The sequence below is a fragment of the Meles meles genome, chromosome 3, assembly GCF_922984935.1.
Source record: "Meles meles chromosome 3, mMelMel3.1 paternal haplotype, whole genome shotgun sequence".
In the NCBI taxonomy this organism is placed as follows: Eukaryota; Metazoa; Chordata; class Mammalia; order Carnivora; family Mustelidae; genus Meles; species Meles meles.
The window spans coordinates 6,017,812-6,039,934 of NC_060068.1; the positions used below are offsets into that span (position 1 = coordinate 6,017,812).

At 41.7% G+C, this 22,123-nt stretch overlaps 1 pseudogene; it reads left to right on the forward strand.

Annotated features, from left to right (window-relative positions):
• The first annotated feature begins 19,688 nt into the window (after positions 1-19,688).
• LOC123938385 lies at positions 19,689-20,644 on the forward strand (annotated as a pseudogene).
• Positions 20,645-22,123: the final 1,479 nt, after the last annotated feature.

Here is a 22,123-nt window from a genome sequence, read left to right on the forward strand (position 1 = left end):
GGGTGGCTCAGTGGATTGGACTGCTGCCTTCGGCTCAGGTCATGGTCTCGGGGTCCTGGGATCAAGCCCTGCATCGGGTTCTCTGCTCCACGGGGAGCCTCCTTCATCCTCTCTCTCTGCCTGCCTCTCTGCCTACTTGTGATCTCTCTCTCTGCCAAGTAAATAATAAAAAAAAGTATAGATTGCTCTAGGCAGTATAGATATTTTAACAATGTTTATTCTTCCAATCCAAGAGCATGGAACAGTCTTCCATCTTTTTGTGTCTTCTTCAATTTCTTTCATGAGTGTTCTGTAGTTCCTTGAGTACAGATCCTTTACCTCTTTGGTTAGGTTTATTCCCAGGTATCTTATGGTTCTTGGTGCTACAGTAAATGGAATCAATTCTCTAATTTCCCTTTCTATATTTTCATTGTTAGTGTATAAGAAAGCCACTGATTTCTGTACATTGACTTTGTATCGTGCCATGTTACTGAATTGCTGTATGAGGACTAGTACTTTGGGGGAGGAGTTTTTGGGGTTTTCCATATAAAGAATCATGTCATCTGTGAAGAGAGAGAGTTTGACTTCTTCCTTGCCAATTTGGATACCTTTTATTTCTCTTTGTTGTCTGATTGCATTCCTAGGACTTCTAATACTATGTTGAACAAGAGTACTGAGATTGGGCAACATTGTCGTGTTCCTGATCTCAACGGGAAGGCTGCAAGCTTTTTCCCATTGAGGATGATATTTGCTGTGGGTCTTTCATAGATAGATTTTAGAAAGTTGAGGAATGTTCCCTCTATCCCTATACTTTGAAGCGTTTTCATCAGGAATGGATGCTGGATTTTGTCAAATGCTTTTTCGGCATCAATTGAAAGGACCATATGGTTTTTCTCTCTTCTCTTATTGATTTCTTCTATCACATGGATTGATTTGAGAATGCTAAACCAACCTTGTAACGCAGGGATGAATCCCACCTGGTCATAGTGGATAATCTTTTTATTGTGCTGCTGGATCCTGTTTGCTAGGATATTGCTGCGAATCTTAGCATACATATTCATCAGTGATATTGGTCTGAAATTCTTCTTTTGATAGGGTCTTTGCCTAGTTTGGGGATCAGGGTAATGTTGGTTTCATAAAAAGAGTCCAGAAGTTTTCCTTCTGCTTCAATTTTTTTTGAAACAGCTTCAGAAGAATTGGTGTTATTTCTTCTTTGAAAGTTTGGTAAAATTCCCCAGGGAATCCCTCAGGTCCTGGGCTCCTTTTTTTGGGGGAGGTTTTTGATCAATGCTTCAATCTCATTACTAGATATCGGTCTATTCAGGTTGTCAATTTCTTCCTAGTTCAATTTTGGGAGTTTGTAGTTTTCCAGGAATGCATCCATTTCATCTAGGTTGCTTAGCTTATTGGCATATACTGTTGGTAATAATTTCTGATGATTTTTTCTATTTCCTTGGTGTTAGTTGTGATCTCTCCCTTTTCATTCATAATTTTATTAATTTGGGCTTTCTCTCTTTTCTTTTGGATTAGTGTGGCAAATGGTTTATCGATCTTATTGATTCTTTCCAAAAACCAGCTTCTAGTTTCATTGATACGTTCTACTGTATCTCTAGTTTCTACCTCATTGATCTCTGCTCTAATCTTGATTATTTCCTTTCTTGCGTGTGGAGTTAGTTTGATTTGTTGTTGATTCTGCAGTTCTTTAAGGTGTAGAGAGAGCTGGTGTATTCTGGATTTTTCAATTTTTTTGAGGGAGGCTTGGATGGCTTGTATTTCCCACTTAGAACTGACTTTGCTGTTTCTCATAGGTTTTGGACTGAAGTGTCTTCATTCTGATTGGTTTCCATGAATTACTTAAAGTCTTCTTTGATCTCCTGGTTGATCCAAGCATTCTTTTTTTTGTTTTGTTTTGTTTATTTACAGCATAACAGTGTTCATTGTTTTGGCATCACACCCAGTGCTCCATGAGGTACTTGCCCTCCCTATTACCCAACACCTGGTTCCTCAATCTCCCCCCCACCGCCCCCGTCACTTCAAAACACTCTGGTTGTTTTTCAGAGGCCATAGTCTCTCATGGTTCATCTCACCTTCCATTTTCCCTCAACTCCCTCTCCTCTCCATCTCCCCATGTCCTCCCTGTTATTTGTTATGCTCCACAAATAAGTGAGACCATATGATACTTGACTCTCTCTGCTTGACTTATTTCGCTCAGCATAATCTCTTCCAGTCCCGTCCATGTTACTACAAAAGTTGGGTATTCATCCTTTCTGATGGAGGCATAATACTCCATTGTGTATATGGACCACATCTTCCTTATCCATTCATCCGTTGAAGGGCCTCTTGGTTCTTTCCACAGTTTGGTGACCGTAGCCATTGCTGCTATAAACATTGGGGTACAGATGGCTCTTCTTTTCACTACATCTGTATCTTTGGAGTAAATACCCAGCAGTGCAATTGCAGGGTCATAGGGAAGCTCTATTCTTAATTTCTTTAGGAATATCCACACTGTTCTCCAAAGTGGCTGCACTAACTTGCATTCCCACCAACAGTGTAAGAGGGTTCCCCTTCCTCCACATCCTCTCCCCTCTCCAACACACGTTGTTTCCTGTCTTGCTAATTTTGGCCATTCTAACTGGTGTCAGGTGGTATCTCAGTGTGGTTTTAATTTGAATCTCCCTGATGGCTAGTGATGATGAACTTTTTTTCACGTGTCTGATAGCCATTTGTATGTCTTCATTGGAGAAGTGTCTGTTCATATCTTCTGCCCATTTTTGGATATGATTATCTGTTTTGTGCGTGTTGAGTTTGAGAAATTCTTTATAGATCCTGGATACCAACCTTTTGTCTGTACTGTCATTTGCAAATATCTTCTCCCATTCTGTGGGTTGCCTTTTTCTTTTGTTGACTGTTTCCTTTGCTGTGCAGAAGCTTTTGATCTTGATGAAGTCCCAAAAGTTCATTTTTGCTTTTTTTTCCTTTGCCTTTGGAGACATATCTTGAAAGAAGTTGCTGTGGTTGATATCAAAGAGGTTACTGCCTATGTTCTCCTCTAGGATTCTGATAGATTCCTGTCTCACGTTGAGGTCTTTTATCCATTTCGAGTTTATCTTTGTGTATGGTGTAAGAGAATGGTCGAGTTTCATTCTACATATCGCTGTCCAGTTTTCCCAGCACCATTTATTGAAGAGACTGTCTCTTTTCCATTGAATATTTTTTCCTGTTTTGTCAAAGATTATTTCACCATAGAGTTGAGGGTCCATATCTGGGCTCTCCACTCTGTTCCACTGGTCTCTGTGTCTGTTTTTATGCCAGTACCACGCTGTCTTGGTGATCACAGCTTTGTAGTAAAGCTTGAAATCGGGTAACGTGATGCCTCCAGTTTTGTTTTTGTTTTTCAACATTTCTTTAGCAATTCGGGGTCTCTTCTGATTCCATACAAATTTTAGGATTCTTTCCTCCAGCATTTTGAAAAATATCGGTGGAATTTTGAACGGAATATCATTAAAAGTATAGATTGCTCTAGGCAGTATAGACATTTTAACAATGTTTATTCTTCCAATCTAAGAGCATGGAACAGTCTTCCTTCTTTTTGTGTCTTCTTCAATTTCTTTCATGAGTGTTCTGTAGTTCCTCGAGTACAGGTCCTTTACCTTTTTGGTTAGGTTTATTCCCAGGTATCCTATGGTTCTTGGTGCTATAGTAAATGGAATCAATTCTCTAATTTCCCTTTCTATATTTTCATTGTTAGTGTATAAGAAAGCCACTTATTTCTGTACATTGACTTTGTATCCTGCCATGTTACTGAATTGCTATATGAGTTCTAGTAGTTTGGGGGTGGAGTCTTTGGAGTTTTCCATATAAAGAATCATGTCATCTGTGAAGAGAGAGAGTTTGACTTCTTTCTTGCCAATTTGGATACCTTTTATTTCTCTTTGTTGTCTGATTGCCATTGCTAGAACTTCTAATACTATGTTGAACAAGAGTGGTGAGAGTGGGCACCCTTGTTGTGTTCCTGATCTCAACGGGAAGGCTGCAAGCTTTTTCCCATTGAGGATGATATTTGCTGTGGGTCTTTCATAGATATATTTGATGAAGTTCAGGAATGTTCCCTCTATCCCTATATTTTGAAGCGTTTTCATCTGGAACGGATGCTGGATTTTGTCAAATGCTTTTTTCTGCATCAATTGAGAGGACCATGTGGTTCTTCTCTTTTCTCTTATTGATTTGTTCTATCACATTGATTGATTTGCAAAAGTTGAACCAACCTTGCAACCCAGGGATGAATCCCACCTGGTCATGGTGGATAACCTTTTGAATGTGCTGCTGGATCCTGTTTGCTAGGATCTTGTTGAGAATCTTTGCATCCATATTCGTCAGTGATAATGATCTGAAATTCTCCTTTTTGGTAGGGTCTTTGCCTGATTTGGGGATCAGGGTAATGCTGGCTTAATAAAAAGAGTCTGGATGTTTTCCTTCTGCTTCAGTGTTTTTGGAACAGCTTCAGGAGAATTGGTGTTATTTCTTCTTTGAAAGTTTGGTAGAATTCCCCTGGGAATCTGTCAGGTCCTGGGCTCTTGTTTTTTGGGAGGTTTTTGATCACTTCTTCAGTCTCGTTACTAGATATTGGTCTATTCAGGTTGTCCATTTCTTCCTGGTTCAATTTTGGGAGTTTGTAGTTTTCCAGGAATGCATCCATTTCATCTAGGTTGCTTAGCTTAGTGGCATATAACTGTTGCTAATAATTTCTGATGATTGCTTCTACTTCCTTGGTGTTAGTTGTGATCTCTCCCTTTTCATTCATAATTTTATTAATTTGGGCTTTCTCTCTTTTCGTTTGGATTAGTGTGGCCAATGGTTTATCCATCTTATTCTTTCCAAAAACCAGCTTCTAGTTTCATTGATACGTTCTACTGTATTTCTCGTTTCTACCTCATTTGATCCAAGCATTCTTAAGCAAGGTGGTCTTTAGCTTCCAGGTGTTTGAGTTCCGTTCAAACTTTTCCTTGTGATTGAGCTCCAGTTTCAAAGCATTTTGATCTGAGAATATGCAAGGAATAATGTCAGTCTTTTGGTATTGGTTGAGTCCTGCTTTGTGACCCAGTATGTGGTCTGTTCTGGAGAAGGTTCCATGTGCACTTGAGAAGAATGAGTATTCTGTTGTTTTAGGGTGGAATGTTCTGTATACTTTGATGAGGTCCATCTGGTCCAATGTTTCATTCAATGCTCTTATTTCTTTATTAATTTTCTGCTTCGATGATCTGTCTGTTTCTGAGAGAGGTGTATTAAGATCTCCTACTATTATTGTATTCATATCAATGTGACTCTTTATCTTGATTAATAGTTTTCTTATGTAATTGGGTGCTCCCATATTGGGGGCATAGTTATTTACAATTGATAAATCATCTTGGTGGATAGTCCCTTTAAGAATTATGTAGTGTACTTCTGTATCTCTGACTACAGTCTTTAGTTTAAAATCTAATTTATCTGATATGAGGTTCACTACCCCGGCCTTCTTTTGAGGCCCGTTGGCATGAAAGATGCTTCTCCATCCCTTCACTTTCAGTCTGGGTGTATCTTTAGGTTCAAAATGGGTCTCTTGTAGACAACATATGGATGGGTCCTGTCGTTTTATCCAATCTGCATCCCTGTGTCATTTTATGGGTACATTTAGGCCATTCACATTGAGCGTGATTATTGAGAGATACGTTTTTATTGACATCGTGTTATCTTTGAAGTCTTTCTGTCTGTAGATTGTCTCTATGTTACTGTTTAATGATATTTTTAGGATTTTTTCTCTTTTATAGAAACCCCCCTTAAAATTTCTTGCAGTGTAGGCTTGGTGGTTGCATAGTCTTTTAAGCCTTGCTGGTCTTGGAAACTCTTTATCTCTCCATCCATTTTGAATGTCAGTCTTGCTGAATAAAATAATCTTGGCTGCATTTTCTTCTCCTTCAGTACCCTGAATATATCTTGCCAGCCCTTTCTGGCTTTCCAGGTCCCTGTGGACAGGTCTGACGTTATTCTGATGGACTTTCCTCTGTAGTTTAAGAGCCTCTTTGTCCTAGCAGCTTTCAAGAGATTGTATCAACAATTATGATTTTTCAATTTTACTATCAGGTGCCTAGATGTTTTTTTAGAATCTCTAGTCTTGGGGGGAGACCTTTCTGCCTCTAGTACATGAACGCTGGTTCCATTTGCGAGATTGGGAAAATTTTCGTGTAGAACTTGTTCCACTGTATCTTCTAGACTTCTTTCTTTCTTCTCCCCTTCAGGGATTCCAATAATTCTGACATTGGAACATTTCATGGCATCATTTATTTCCCTGATTCTGTTTTTGTGGCTTCAAAGCTGTTTGTTTCAGGCTTCCTCCTGTTCCTTTCTCTCTATCTGTTTGTCCTCCAGATCACTAATTCTATCTTCTGTCTCAGTTACCCTAGCTTTTAGAGAATTTAGATTAGATTGGAACTCATTGAGAGCTTTGTGAACATCATCCCTGGTGGCTTTCAGTTCTGCCCTAACATTGTGAACATCATCCCTGGTGGCTTTCAGGTCTGCCCTAATCAATTCCATTTGGTCATCCATGGCTTTCTCCAACCTAGCTATTTCCTGGATAATTGTTAGCCTGAATTCCTTTTCTGACATATTGTTTGTGTCAATATCCATTAGCTCTGTTGCAGAAGGCCCATCCTCTGTATCTTTCTTCTGTTGGGCATTCCTCCGCCTAGTCATATTGGTGAGAGATGACTGAATGGATGTAGCTGGATGTATCAACTGTGGTGCTGTCAAGGTGCACCCTAGAATGCTTCTGTGCAATCAGGATTCCCCACCCAAATGAGAGAAAAAAGAAAAGGAAAATAAAAGAAAAAAAAAAGAGTGGGAGAGAGAGATACAGGATATCAAGGGAAGATAAAAGAGAAGGCTCAGTCCAAATGGGCTCGAAGGTAAGGTTTATGAAGTATACAAACAAAAACAGACAAACAAAAAGGCTGATAAAAGTATATGAGAAGAGGAAAAAAAATTATATACATATAAAGCAAAAGAAAAAAAAGGGAAGAACCTCGTCACAAAGAACCACAAGCATAAGATTTATATACTATCAAGACAAACACAAATGCACAGAAACACTGGTGGAAGAAAAAGATGAGAGAGTAGTTATAAATTTTCAGTGTGGGCGGGGAAGCTTATTTTGATTCTTCCTGGATGTATCTTGATATCTTTGTTAAAGGACTCATCCTTCCTAAGATAAAGAGTGACTAAAAATTGGTTTACCCAGTGCTCCATGCAGTATGTGCCCTCCCTATTACCCACCACCTGGTGCATGGAGCACTGGGTGTGATGCCAAAACAATGAACACTGTTATGCTGTAAATAAACAAATAAAAATAAATAAATAAATAAATAAATAAATAGCAAGCTGAAAAAAAATTGGTTTACCTATAGGGGTAGCATTGATTGCGGAGAGGGGATTACCTTGAAGTTTAATTCTATATGAATATTAGAAAATAAAAATATAAAAAAGAATAAACTGAACTAAATTTTTTTAAAAAAATTAAAAAAAATAGAAAAGCAAAAGAAAAACACAGGTGTATATATCACAAAGTTCAGGTTAGAAGGTTATTGTTGAATTTGATGTATTGGATATCTCACTGTGATGGTGAATAGGTTAAAAAATTATCTATATAAAAAAAAATGAACCAGAATAATGGGAATGAGTTAAAAATAAAAGTTGTATTATGAAGTAGTGATGGTTGTTCTCTTGTTGTCCTTTTTTTTTTTCTTCTTTCCTTGTTTGTTTTCTGGGGGAGGGGACTGTCACGTGGCTTTTCAGTCAATGATGTTCCCTGAGTTAAGTCCTCCAGCCCCCCTCAAGGGGGTGGGCTCTGAGGAAACTGGTTTTTTTAGTCTATTGTTCTCTGGATGTTTTTGTGTTTGTTCGTTTTTTGTTTTTGTTTTGTTTTTTCTCACGCCTTGACAGTTTTTGATGGTTTTTGGAAGTTTAGAGGAGAGCAAACTGCACCCCGACCTCCCTCTCAGAGAGAAGCCTCAGAATGCTCTGCAGAGCTGCTGGCAGAGTAAGTTCTGAGTCACTGTCCCTGGGGATGCAGGATCTCCTCCTTGTACCCAAAACCAGGGCAGCAGCAGCTGTCTGGGCAGCTCCAGACTGCCAGAGAGGTTCCAAGCAGCTATCGCACACTGAGATTTTCCCGCTGGCCCTGCTGGAGTGCTTGGTCTTTCTGGTCAGAGAGTGCTGGGCTGCACCTGGTCCTTCCGGGTCGAGTGCACTGGGTGGCGTACCTCACCCAGTGGAGGGTGTGAGGTGCACGAGTGTCTCAGGTTCTGCCATTTGGCGAGGCTCCCAGCCCTCACAGGAGCCAGACCCCAAGCATTCTCAGGCCCACTTGCAGCTCAGGGATCAAGACCTGGTTTCTCTGCTGCACTCTCTCTGGCTCAGTGCCAGGGGAGGCTGTCCTGGGTCTGGGGACTTAAGCCCCTTTCCCTAACCGCCCCAATTCCCACAATTTTACCCCACGATCTTTTGCTCTTTTTGAGTGCTTTCAACCAGACTCCAAGTTAATGCTGGTCCCCAGTCACAGGGCACTCTCATATCGGGGTATTTCTATCCAGTTGGTCACCCCTGGTGGCTCCCTCTCCCTTTTGTTTATCTTCCGGTATCAGTCTGACCTTCCCACTCTGCTTTACCTGCCCACTGGCGTCTTCTGCTCCTGTAGAGATCCAGACATGTATAATTCTGATCTCAGGCTGATTTCATGGGTGCTCAGAGTTCTTTGTTATGTTATCAGCTCACTTAAGGGTACAGGTTGAAAAGGTACCTCCCCCTACTTCCCCGCCATCTTGTCTCTCCCCTAGGTTTTTCTTTAGAGTTAAGGGTCTGTTTATTGGTTTGCCTCTCCTTTTTTTTTTCCCTTTGTTCCTATGTTTCTTAAATTTACATATGAGTGAGATCATATGGTATTTCTTTTTCTCTGACTGATTTATTTGACTTCTGTAATACATTGTAGCTTTATTCATATCATTGCAAATGGTAAGATCTCATTCCATTTTTATGGCTGAGTAATATTAATGTACACATATGTACAAATAATATATATATATATATATACATGCATGTGTATACATACACACACACACACACACATATATATATATCACACACCACTTTGTCTTTAATATAAATGTCAATCTATTTCAGGGCTTTCTATACTGTTCCACTGATCTATGTTTTTATTTTATGACAGTAACATACTATGTTGATTACTACACCTTTGTAATATAACGTTAAGATTGGAACTGTACTGTCTCCTATATTATTTTTTTTCTTTTCAACATTTCTTTCACTTATTAGGGATGTTATTTGGTTCCAGTCAAATTTCAGGATGGCTTTTCAAGCTCTGTGAAACCTGTTGTTGGTATTTTAATGGGGATTGCATCCAACGTGTGAATTGTTTTGGTACTATAGACATTTTTAAATTTTTGTTCTTCCAACCCAGGAGCATGAAATGTCTTTTCATTTCTTTCTGTCAAATTAAATTTCTTTCATCCTTTTTTTGCACTTTTCAGACTACAAGTCTTTCCCTTCCTTAGTGATTTCTAGTCTTAGGTATCTTATTATTTTTGGTGCAGTTGCAGATAACATTGTTCTCTTATCTCTTCTTTCAGCTGCTTCATTAGTAGTGTATAGAAATCCAACAGAGTTCTGCACATTGATATTGTGTCCTATGATGTTACTTAATTCATTGATCAGTTATAATAGTTCTGGGTTTTTTGTTTGTTTGTTTTTGGTGGGCTCTTCAGGGTTTTCTGTATAGAATATCATGTCATTTGAATATAGGAAAATGTTACTTCTTCCTTCCAAGTTTAGATGACTTTTATTTCTTTTTGTTGTCTAATTGCAGGAGTGCCATAGGGAAATCAAGTCCCCCAGACCAGACACTTGCCAGAAAACCTCTGTCCAAACCCCCTTCAACAAAACTTGGCACTAGGGTAACATGTCACCTGGATATTGGGGTGATAAGGAGCTTTAGGAATTACCAAGAGCCTGTGACATGTGCACCCCCCTCCAATGCATCAGAGAAGAGGGCATCAAATCCTCAGAAAGCTGGGCCTTCTGGGAGTCTTGAGAATGTAAAACCTCTTACCAAACTCTGCACTGCCAAATGAGGACCCCTGACACCAGGCTGAAGGAGAGTCCTCTGAACAGGAGCCATCAATCCAGGAGAGCACAGGGTAGTTGAGTCCACAGAATTCCATGTTTGCCAGGACCTCCAGGCCATGAGCATTCCAACCCAGCTTGGCACTGACAAATGAGATTCCTGGACATTGGGATGAAGGGAGTCCCTTAACTGGGTGCTCTATGGCCCAGAAGAGCACAAAACAATTGACTCCTAACAACACCAGACCAAGCGGGAGCCTTCCTCCAGAACCCAGCTCCACTTGCAATAGAATCAACTGGACATCTGACTGTCAAGAGATCAGGAACCCTTCATCCCAACAGAGTATAGGGCCATGGTATCTGCTAGAATGGTAGGTGCACAAGGCATGCTCAAGCCATGAGCTCTCCAATAGAGCTCAGCAAGAGCCAAAGGTATCCTGGACACTATGCTAACCTGGAACCCTCAGTCATGAGGCCTCCAGCCCAGCTGAAAACTGGGTGCTAGAATCTCCTGGAACCCAGTGTGACAAGAAGCCCTCAGAACACAATTTTTCCAACACAGGAGAGCACATGACAATCAGGTTCCCAGAACACCAGGAGCTCTCAGGCTAGAAGCTCTCCAACACAGGTTGACACAGGACAAGTTAACCACCTGGAGTGTAGAATATGAGAAGGAGCCCTCAGAGGATGAGTTGTGCAACCTAACACAGCATAATGCAATCAGGTTCTCAGAACACCAGGATTTCAAGGAGACCTCTGACCATAACCTCTCCAAACCAGACCAGGAAGTGGGAAAATATATTATCTAGATAGTGGGTCCAGTGGGAGCCTTAAGACCAGAAGCCCTCTAATGTACCTCTGTACCAGGGAGATGAGTAACCTGGACACTGGGACAAAGGCAGGGATTCTTCTAATGCAGTAGAGAACACAGCAATCAATTCCCCAGAACACCAGGCCCATTGGATGCCCTGAGACCACGATATACCCCACCCCACTGCACACTGGGCAAAAGAGTCCCCTGGACAGTGAGCTGAGTGGAGGTCCTCTACTTGGGAGCACTTCATCCCAACAAAACATAGGGGAGTTGAGTCCTCACAACATTGGACCAACCAGGAAATTTGAGACACTCCAACTCAGCATAAGAGTGGACAGAAACTCTCTTGGACTAGGATGACAGGACTCCCTCTGAGTGGGGGCCCAACAGCCGAGCAGACAACTGGCAGATGAGTCCCTAGAACACCAAGCCCACTGGGAGATTTGGTGCCCCACACCCTCTCTTTCAGATTGGCACTGGACCAGGTCTCTCAGACACCAGGCTGACCAGGAAATCTCTGACCCACAACCCTCTAACTCAGTAGAGCACAGAACAATTAGGTCTCCAGGACAAAGGCTGACTGGGAGACCTCTGGTCATGACTCCTCCAACTCAGCACTGCACTGGGCTAACAAGTCCCTAGAACACTGTTTTGACTAGAAGCCCTTTAACTAAGGTGAAATGAGGGCATATGAGTCTCCAGTGCTCTGAATGGACTTCACTCTATGGTTCTTGTAGATTATCACATGGGTACCTTTCCTATTTTAGGGAGATCTCCTTAGGAGACAAGGGTATCATGCCAAAAAGAGGAGGCACACTAGAAGTTTGAAGATTTTGAAATAGAACTCATAACCGAAGATGAGGTTTGGGGGGGGGGGGTGTAGGGATTTGTAGAAGAGACGTCAGACACTAAGGAACAAGGAGTCATTGGTTCAGGTATTCCAGGTAGAGTAGAGATTCTCCAGCCTGGAAGGAAAGGGGGAGACCCTAGAAAAACACGCCAAGTAGTGGGATGAGAGCCAGGATCAGTCTGTGAGGTGGAGAGATACTCTGAGTACATGAAGGACTTGCTGGAAGCTCTTGCCTTCCATGCAATGTCCATGAGGTTATGTTCCTGCACACACACATTCAAGATGGCAGAAAACTGAAGCTGGAAAAAGTCTGCATGAATTTTAATATTTATCAGGGGACTAAAGAAATAATTTAAAACCATCATTTCAGAATGAGTCATTTACCAGAAACAACCACTGTGTGATTGTGATGTACAGTCTGGCTTATAGTCACTGCTGTGTCTTCTAAATAATCACATTATCCTGTTGGTGTACAGGCTCCACAGCTCTTAGAAAGTTTTGGTTAATTATTCAGAGTTTACCCTGAGCACACAACCTTCCTGTCCCCATCAACACTTTCAGACATCCTGAGTTCTAGAAACCAAGGTCAGCTACTGAGGTCAGCCCCATTCTGATTGGAAGGAAACAATGAGCTGTATGTCCATAGGTATGTATGTCAGGAAAAACGATTTTTGTCCCAAGCCCTACCACTCATGTTGTGCAAACTTGAGTTTGGACCCTGACGTGAAGTTTAAAATCTCTAGCCACCACAGCAAGTATTTCCTGACTACATGTCCCTGTGTGATGCAGGCCTTTGGAGAGTAAATGTGACAATAAGATGAGGGAACCAAGATGGAGGGAGGCCAGAGGCATGGGACTTTTCCCTGTCTCTAGATGACTTCCTGTGGGCTGAGGGAGGCAGGTACAGACTGGAGTGAGTGAGCATCCTGGAGTGTAAGCTCTCCGTTCTGAGCCACAGAAACACTGAGATTATGAGTGAGACACATTAATTATTACTGGCTGCTCCAGGTGAAGGGGTGGATGGACAGAGTAAAGCAGTGAAGGAGACAGGTAGGAAGAGTGGGAACAGGTGCACATGGAAAACTTGAAGTTGTCTGTGGATATGGAGGAAGGTGATTACTTCTAATAGGCAGAGCTGTTATTCTGACAAGCATTGGACAGAAAAAAGGAGGAAAGTAAGTTTCCAGGTTGGTCTTCTCCCTGGAGATTGTCACTTTCACCTCCAGGGATGAAGTGGAAGCTCAGTGAGTTGTGGATGTCAGTGAGCTGATGTCTGCCTGTGGCTGTAGCTGAGTTGAAAGAAAGCCTAGAGTGATGGTCCCCTAGTAGAGCTCAAGGCACCGAGTTCATAGCACTGGGACATCAACTGATGGGAGCAGTAAAGGTGGAGGATCTTGGAGAAAAGTTAAAACTGAGGAGAGAGGTCAGCCTCTTTAAGATCGATGGTGTCTAAGCTTATAGGAGGGCTGCCACTTCCATGAGCCAGTGTGGAGGCTGGTGGAGTCCAGGTCACTTGATTTGAAGGAGAAGTGGATCATTTTTGTGATCCCAAAGCTGTGAACCTCCAGCGGTCAACATCTCAGACCCCATTTACCCCACAGATGTATTTCTGGACAAAGTTTCCTGGAAGCGCTGGGACCCCACTTTTGGGGTGTGGGGCAGAGTAACTCACCCCTTGGTTCTCCATTCCTTCATCTCTAAAATGTGGGTAGCTTTGGGGGGGGGTGATTGTGTGAGCAGGATGTAGGTTATGGCAGGGTGGTGGAGGGTGTCTACAAGAGCAGGGGACAGATCCTTTCCAGAGGAGGAAGTGGAGGGACTGATCTAGGTATTTGTCCTGTTCTTTCCTTCCCAAACTCAAAACATTGCTCTGGGAGGACAGCAATCTGGGAGCTGCCTCTGTTCTGTTCCACACCTGGCCTTTTCTGCCCCTTCTATACAGTGCCTCAGAGACCACCATCTGCCCAATCACAAACCAGCGCCAAACCCCACCTACCTCCTACACTGCTGCTTCACATACACATGTTAGGGAGCCAGGTGGGGACTGCTAGCTTTAGGGAACTATTCTGAGGTGTGTTGACAGGTTGTGCACTAATGTAGGTGGGGGAGGGAGGTTGGTACATTTATAGATTCACAGGAAGCTTCAGATAGCACAGAAACATCCTGTCACAGGGGCAGTCTTGACTCATTTTGTCCCAGGGTAACATCCTACATAATTACAGAACACTATTAACACCAAAAAACTGACAGTAGTATGATAGACATGTCTGCTTCTCTCAGCTTGTCATGCACATTCATATATTTAAAAGTGCAATCCAGATATGGAAGTACCCCAACACAAAATCTCCCTCATGCTATTCACGCCTTCCCAGACCATCCCTGCTCATGGCAAACACCCCGTTGTTTTACATTTTGGGAGTTTTGGAATTTTGTTGCACGAGGTGATTCCTACCATTCTGAACCGTGATGTTGGATTTTAGTTTGTTTTCACTCAGGATAATACCCCAGGATCCATCAAAGTTCTGTGTGTCAGAATATTATGGCTTTTTTTCACTGAATTGGGCTCTCTAGTATGCAAATGCCACAATCTGTTCATTCAGTGACCCTTTGAGGGACATTTTGATTGTTTACAATATTTGGAGACTATTAAGTAATATCAAGTGAGTATTTGTGCATAGGGTTTTGTGGGCTCTTAAATTTTAATCTCTGAGAAAAAGGTCCATGAGAGTGAGTGATTACCGGGTTTTAGCATTTATGCTTCATGTTTGTAGAGCCTATCAAACTCTTACCAGAGTAGCTGTTCCATTTGAATTACCACCAGCAATGTAGGGAAGCTTACTCTTTCCAACATTTGGTGTTTTTACTGTGTTTGATATTAACTAACTGTCCTACTGGGTTTGTAGTAGAAATTACTCAGTCAGTTTTTCATTTACATTTCCCTCATGGCTCCTAATGTACAGTTTTTTTTTCTTCTGCTTATTTACCATCTGCATATTCTCTTTGGTGGAGGTGTTATGAGCTTCAGGATGTCTATTACCTTAATTAAATAGGTGTGTTTGAATGCAGAAGGAGAGTTTACAGATCTCTGTATAGCACAGCTCAGGATCATAGTCACAACAGCACCACACTAGTCACTGCATTCTCCACATGGTGGGCAGGGGTCTCCAAGGCTCTGAGAATGTGGTAGTGAACCAGAGGGAACTGACAGCATGACCTGCGCATCCTAGTCAACATTGTTCATACACACTGACTCCTCTAGGTTTCAAAACCAGCTGCTTGGTTCAATTTGATAGAAGGGAAAAGGGAAGCTGAGATGTCTACACACAGGTATTTTTGCCACAGACAATCTCTGACCAAAGAACTCACAGGCTTTGTGCCAAAACTTGGCTCCAAACTTTGGCATTTACAGTTTCTGCAATGAGCACATTCACATTCCATTGGTGAAAAGAAGTAATACAGCCATGTCCATTCAAAAAGAAAAGTAAATGTTGCAAATTGGGAGGGCTATGTACATAAAGGAAAGGTGAAAAAATGGGGACAAATAATCCAATTTACTTTACTTTCCTAGCCTATAATCTCCTAAACAGAAGAATATAGTTTATTCTGTGTTTCCAGTGCCCAGCACCTTGCCTGGCACTAATAAATGAAGCCAAGAAGCTTGAAGGAAAGAGTATGATCAGCTTTGTTCTAAATATATTTATGTCTCTAATTATTTTCATTTTGGATCTAGAAAGATTTAGATTGGAATTCAAGCACCCTCTTTTGTAGCTCAGGATTTTTGGAGTAACATCAATAATAGTAAAATTAAGAACAGACTGTATCTCTTAAGTGTTTCCTATGTGTCAGAAACACTGTTAAGGTTTGTGATGTCATTTCAATCTTCAAACACATCTATGAGGTATGTATTGCTGTCTCCATGCTGTGGGTGAGTTGACTGAGAATCCAAAAGGTTCAGGAATGTACTCAATGTTGCACAGCTAGGAGGCGATAGAGCTATGATGTGAACCCTGGCCCTCTAAGCTCTACAGCCTCCTTTCATGCACTGTGCTATAGCACTCTACCTATAAAGTCCAACCAATGCCACTTTCCTCTTTTGTAATATAGGGATACACAAGAGCATGACCACTCTGTATAATTGTTACCAGGTTCACAGGATAGTCCTATATCAATTACCTGACCCAGTGAACCTTGCACTCTGGGAACTCAGCAATGATTATATCCCTCTATCCTTTCCATTTCATATCTGACTCCTGGTGCAAGATTAATGGAAACTTTCTTCAAGATATGATGCTCATAATCTACAGTTAGCTTTGTTAAACCTACACTACTAAACCAGTAAGACCCTCCTAGGCCCTTCACTAAAATTTTCTCCAAAATCAAACCATTAGTGGACTTATAAAATGCTTAGGAGGAGTGTCCCAGTGACTAGGTATTTCCATCGGCTACTAAAGGTTTTCATGACCCTTGAAGGATTCTGAAATTAGCATCCCTGCAAGGAAGGTTTGTAGAGGAAGCTTGAACCAGGAGAATTATGTCTCAGTTGAGTAGGTAGAGAGAAAGCAAGCAAGTGGCAAGCAAGATGCCAGAGTGACCTGTGAGGTTCAAAGTCCAAGAGCAGGTCAGGTCTTCCCAAACTCTATTTAGAAATTTCAAACATTCCTTCTCCTTGTGTCCTCAATGTTATTCCTTATGTCTCACAAACAAGTGAAACCATATAGTCATTGATTTTCTCTGCTTGACTTCTTCGACTCAGCACAATCTCCGCCAGTCCCATCCATGTTGATGCCAAAGTTGGGTATTCCTCCTTTTTAATGGCTGAGTAATATTCCAATGCATATATGGACCACATCTTCTTTATCCACTTTTCTGTTGAAGAGCATCTTGGCTCTTTCTACAGTTTGGTTATTGTGGACATTGTTTATATGAACATTGGGGTATACAAGACCCTTCTTTTCACTATATCTGTATCTTGGGGATAAATATCCAGTAGTGCAGTTGCAGGGTGATAGTGTAACTCTATTTTTTTTCTTTAATTTTTCAGCGTAACAGTATTCATTGTTTTTGCACAACACCCAGTGCTCCATGCAAAACGTGCCCTCCCTATTACCCACCACCTGTTCCCCCAACCTCCCACCCCCGACCCTTCAAAACCCTCAGGTTGTTTTTCAGAGTCCATAGTCTCTCATGGTTCGCCTCCCATTCCAATGAAACAAGATGGGATTGGGAGGGAGACAAACCATAAATGACTCTTAATCTCACAAAACAAACTGGGGGTTGCTGGGGGGAGGTGGGGTTGGGAGAGAGGGAGGGGGTTATGGACATTGGGGAGGGTGTGTGCTATCGTGAGTGCTGTGACGTGTGTAAACCTGGCGATTCACAGACCTATACCCCTGGGGATAAAAATACATTATATGCTTATTAAAAAAAAATTGTAACTCTATTTTTAATTTCTTACACAATCTCCACCCTGTTTTCCAAAGTGGTTGCACCAAATTGCATTTGTACCAAGAGTGTAAGAGGGTACCCCTTTCTCCCCATCCTCTCCAACACTTGTTTACTGCTCTGTTATTTTTTTTTTCCATTCTAACTGGTGTAATGTGCTATCTCAATGTGGTTTTGATTTGAATCTCCCTGATGGCTAACAATGATGAACATTTTTACATATGTCTATTAGCCATTTATATATCTTCTGTTCATGTCTTCAGCCCATTTTTCAACTTGATCATCCTTTTTTTTTTTTTTTGAGGGAGTGGCAGTTATTGAGATTTTTATGTTATTTAGAGATCCTGGATATCAGCCCTTTGTCTCTATTGTCATTTTTGAATATCCTTTCCCATTCCCTGGGTTGCCTCTTTTTTGTAGACTGTTTCCTTGCTATGCAGAAACTTTTATCTTGATGAAGTCCCAAATGTTCATTTTCACTTTTGTTTCCCTTGCTTTTGGAGAAGGGGGAAATTGGAGGGGGAGATGGACCATGAGAAACTGTACACTCCAATAAACAAAGTGAGGATTTTAAAGAGGTGGGGGGTGAGGGGATGAGTGAACATGGTGGTGGGTATTAAGGAGGATACATATTTCATGGAGCACTGGGTATTATATGTAAACAATGAATCTTGGAACACTGCATCAAAAAGAAATGATGTATTGAATGGTGAATTATATAATAATAATTATTTTAAAAGGAATTTCAGACATTGAGGTGGGGAGGTGCAGTTTATCTGCAAACTCAAGGGACATTTGTTTTGGAGAGCATGGTGTTGGACTAGGGGAGGGAGAAGCATTTAATGTGCACCTACTGTGTTCCAAGCAAATTAGATAAGTGAGGCTATTTGATCCTGAGAGAAAAAATTCTATTCTACAGATAGGAAATAAAGCTTCTGAGAAGTGAAATAAACTTGAGCAAGTTTATAAATATAAGAGTGCATGATGGTGACCTAACTCATCCCACCTAAGGTGAGAACTGAACCCACCTCCTCGAGAGACACACCAAATCTACACCTATTTATAGATCCTCGTGAAGAAAAACCGAGAACAGCCTGAACAGCTTCTGCACAGCAGAAAACAGAGACAGAGACATCATAACACAGGAATCACCCCTCAGCAGCCTGCCAACTGCAGTGGAAGGGATAGTTCTGTGGGCTGTAAGCTAATGTGTCTGCACTGGCACACAGAAAACAAGCTACAGTTCAGAGAGCAACTAGAATGTGAAGGATCTTCCCTGAGAGCTCCCCCCCCAACACAATGGGGAAGGAGGGGTGTTGGATCTCCTTCTGTGTCAAGTCACAGGCAAGCTCAAATTCTGCTCCACTTTGATAGTATGTACAGAAGCAAGGTCTGAGCATCCTCGCTGGTGTACCACCTCGTTGATCCCAGGGTCCCCAGCCCACTCAAACCCAGCTGTGCCAAGAAGCAGCTCCAGCATGGCACACACTGGGATGCTCCTTGTCAGCATTCACTAGAGCTCCAGACATCATACTGAGTTGGCACAGTTGCTAAGCATCCAAGAACACTCCAGGTCTGCTCCCATCTTGCATGGGTCACCCTTAGTTATATGGGTATGTGACATCCTGGGTCATGTTTGACCTCCAGATGCCTTGAAAAGGAGTACCCTATGTGGAAATCCCAGGATCCCATAGCTCACACTCTGTCAGGACACTCAGAGTGCTGAAGATATCCCAGTTTTCATCCACTTGAGTTTCAGCCATCTTGCTAGTGGGTACTGTGCACAGAGAACAACTGCCATCCTAAATCCACCCCAGCTATAGCTATCTCCCAAAGCGTCCTCTCTTCAGAGAGCCTTGGGACATTCCTGCCCATGCCCACTGCAGTTACAGATGTACTGCCAGGCTACCCCACCCCATGAAGACAATCCCAGAAAACCTCAGCACCTGATACATCTCCACTCCAGCCACCCTCTGCAAAAAGAGCCCTGTGACAGCAGTTAGCTCTTAGCTTCACCCAATCTGCCGGGATGTCTTCAGTGTGAAGACCCTATGTTTCTTGTAGCATGACTTACACTAGCCAAGCTATGTTAACAACCCAGGTATCTCCCAGAGATTTTTGCATAAGGGCTGCCTTTCAGCCAACCACTTCCCTGCTTGCCTAGCCAAAAGTCCCACCTTCACCTCCCAGAAAGTCACAGCCCATAACCTGGTGCCTATGCACTCCAAGGCCTCTCTGGCACCTCTATGCTCACACACTCCAGAGCACTCCCACAAACTTCCCACCACCCCGTGGCTCTGCACTCCATCCACACCCACCCAGACCCTGATTCCCACACACCTCTGGGCAGAGAAGAGCCTAGAAGTACTGGCAGATCCTGGTCCTCCTCCTTCTTGGTAGCAGCAGACTGCAGCCCTGGATCACAAAGTCAGCATGTGGGAGAAATTTCAGTTGGAAGAAGAACAAGATTCAGAAAATTGGTTTTCATGAACTTCGCAAGGTCACACAAGGATCACTGCACCATTCCAACCCCTTGAAAACTTGCTGTCTCTGATACTACCAATTAGAGAGCCATCTTTGCCTTAGCATCCAATGTTGTTCCAGCAGCACCATTGCAGGAGAGTACAAAACAAAGTTTTGTAGAAATGCTGAGATTTCATCATTTATAAATACACCACAGAGATAGTATAAGTTGCCCCTTCTACAGATCTATGAATTAGAAGCACATAACATTGAAACATGGAGGGAGTCTTAGCCCCCCAAAATACATAAGCCTTTAGTTAACATAGCTCCAGATCCAAGCCTTTTCTATGCTGTACACTTGCTGATTAAAAAAAAAAAATCCATGCCTTGCCAGTTATTCTATCAGTGGGAATGCACTTTGTATACTTACCCTCAAAAGAATCCTGAAGTTTCCCAGCATTTTATGTCTGATATACCAAAGTCTACCTTCATGAAGCAGAACCCAGATGCCCTTGATTTTGGGACCCACCTCTATATCCCTTCATCCACCAGAACACTTCCATCAGGAAAGCCTTGAACATCTTTTTAGAAAGAAGGTTGCCAACCTTCGCTGTGGTGCATGAGTCAGGAGAAGCTGTAGACATTTATTCCAAGTCTGATGTAAAGTAACCTTGTTGCTGAGAAAACATAGAGTAACCTAGATATCACAGTGACCCAGGCCCTTAGCACTACTTACAGTGTCTTGAGGGTGTCATGAAGTGTAGTAAGCTGTGGATCCTGGGCTGATTACTGTGGGCTGATATCTGTGGGCTGCTGGTCACAACTGAAACAGAGAGATCATGGGTGTGATTTCCCTGCCAGATAATAGGCAAGTCCTGATACTCATGTCCACAGGGGCCAGACAGAAGGAGAGAGAAGCAGAATGACCACTGTGCCTGAAGAAGCCCTTGGAGAAAATGTAGAGAAATATTCTGGGTCTGGCTCTAGATCATGAACACTGACCAAGACAGAAGACAGACAAATGGTTAACAATGTGTATCAGGGATTAGTCATGGTTATTTTTTTTTCCCAGCAAGGTTGAAATTGAGCATAAAAAGATTCAGTTTTCCATTAAAAGACTGTTTTCAGAGCTTTGAACAATTTCAGATATTGTATGTTGTCAAAGTGCTCTGTATCCTGAATTTTTTGATTGTTTTTCATCTCAAAGAATTCACTGGTCTGTAACAGGTAATATTAGATAAAAGTAGAACATGGCTTATTTGGACATTGTGTCTTATAACAACACACAGGGTATGTCATCACTGTGGCCAGTGGCAGCTGGAGGACACAGGACTTGGGTGTGAAAGTCTTTGAAACTTTCTCAACCCATTTTCTTTTCCTTAGATTTGGGGAACTGCTGTAATTTGAATATAAATAATTCATTTGTAAAACTTAACGACAGTGTTAAGTGTCTGTTATGATCTGTAATGTAAAGAAGACTGCTTTATGATAGCCTTGTTAATTTTTACTTTCATGCAATATTTTACACATCTTTGCAGGTAAACTTAACTATACGCATTGATAAGCCATTGTTTGTTATTATAATTTCTACTTCCTCATTTAAGTTTGGACATGGAAAGGACAGGACTTCTAATATAGCCACTGTTGTAGTTTAAATGATGAAGTATCCAAAGCACGTGTGAAGACCTGCTCTATTAGAGTGGGAAACAGGCAGAAGTTTTGAGGAAAGACAGTGCTGGGAGTATGTCTTTTTTCTCATGTATTGAAATGTAAAATCATGATGTCTGTATGCCTGCTAATGGGTTGTTATTGAAAAGTGTTATTATGGCATATGCACTTCTCATGGGGTTGAAGAGAAATAAGGTTTCCTAATGTCAGTCCTCTGAATATGTCCACACTGTACATAGATATGAGTATAATGTGATATTTTTTCTTTTTGGGTTTTTTGCCAGATTGAAAAATTAATATAACTCCTACTGTCTACAACAAATAGATGAATGGATGAAGAGCAGGTGATATATTACAACAAATAGATGAATGGATAAAGAATAGGTGAAGATAGATAGATAGATAGATAGATAGATAGATAGATATAGATATATGAAAATAACTAAGCCCAAAAATGATGACATCTTGCCATTTGGAACATGGATGGACACAGAGGGTATAAATTTAACAGAAATTGGTTAGACAGAGAAAAACAAATACCATAGGATTTCACTCCAATGTGGAATCTGAAAAGCAAAACAAATGAAAAACAAAACAAAACAAAAAGCAGAATCAGACGTATAAATATAAAGAACAAACTGATCTGCTAAAGGAGTTCTCAGAGGAGAAGAGAGTGGGGCATGGGAGAAATGGGTGAAGGGGAGTGGGAAACACAGGCTTCCCATTATGGAATGGAC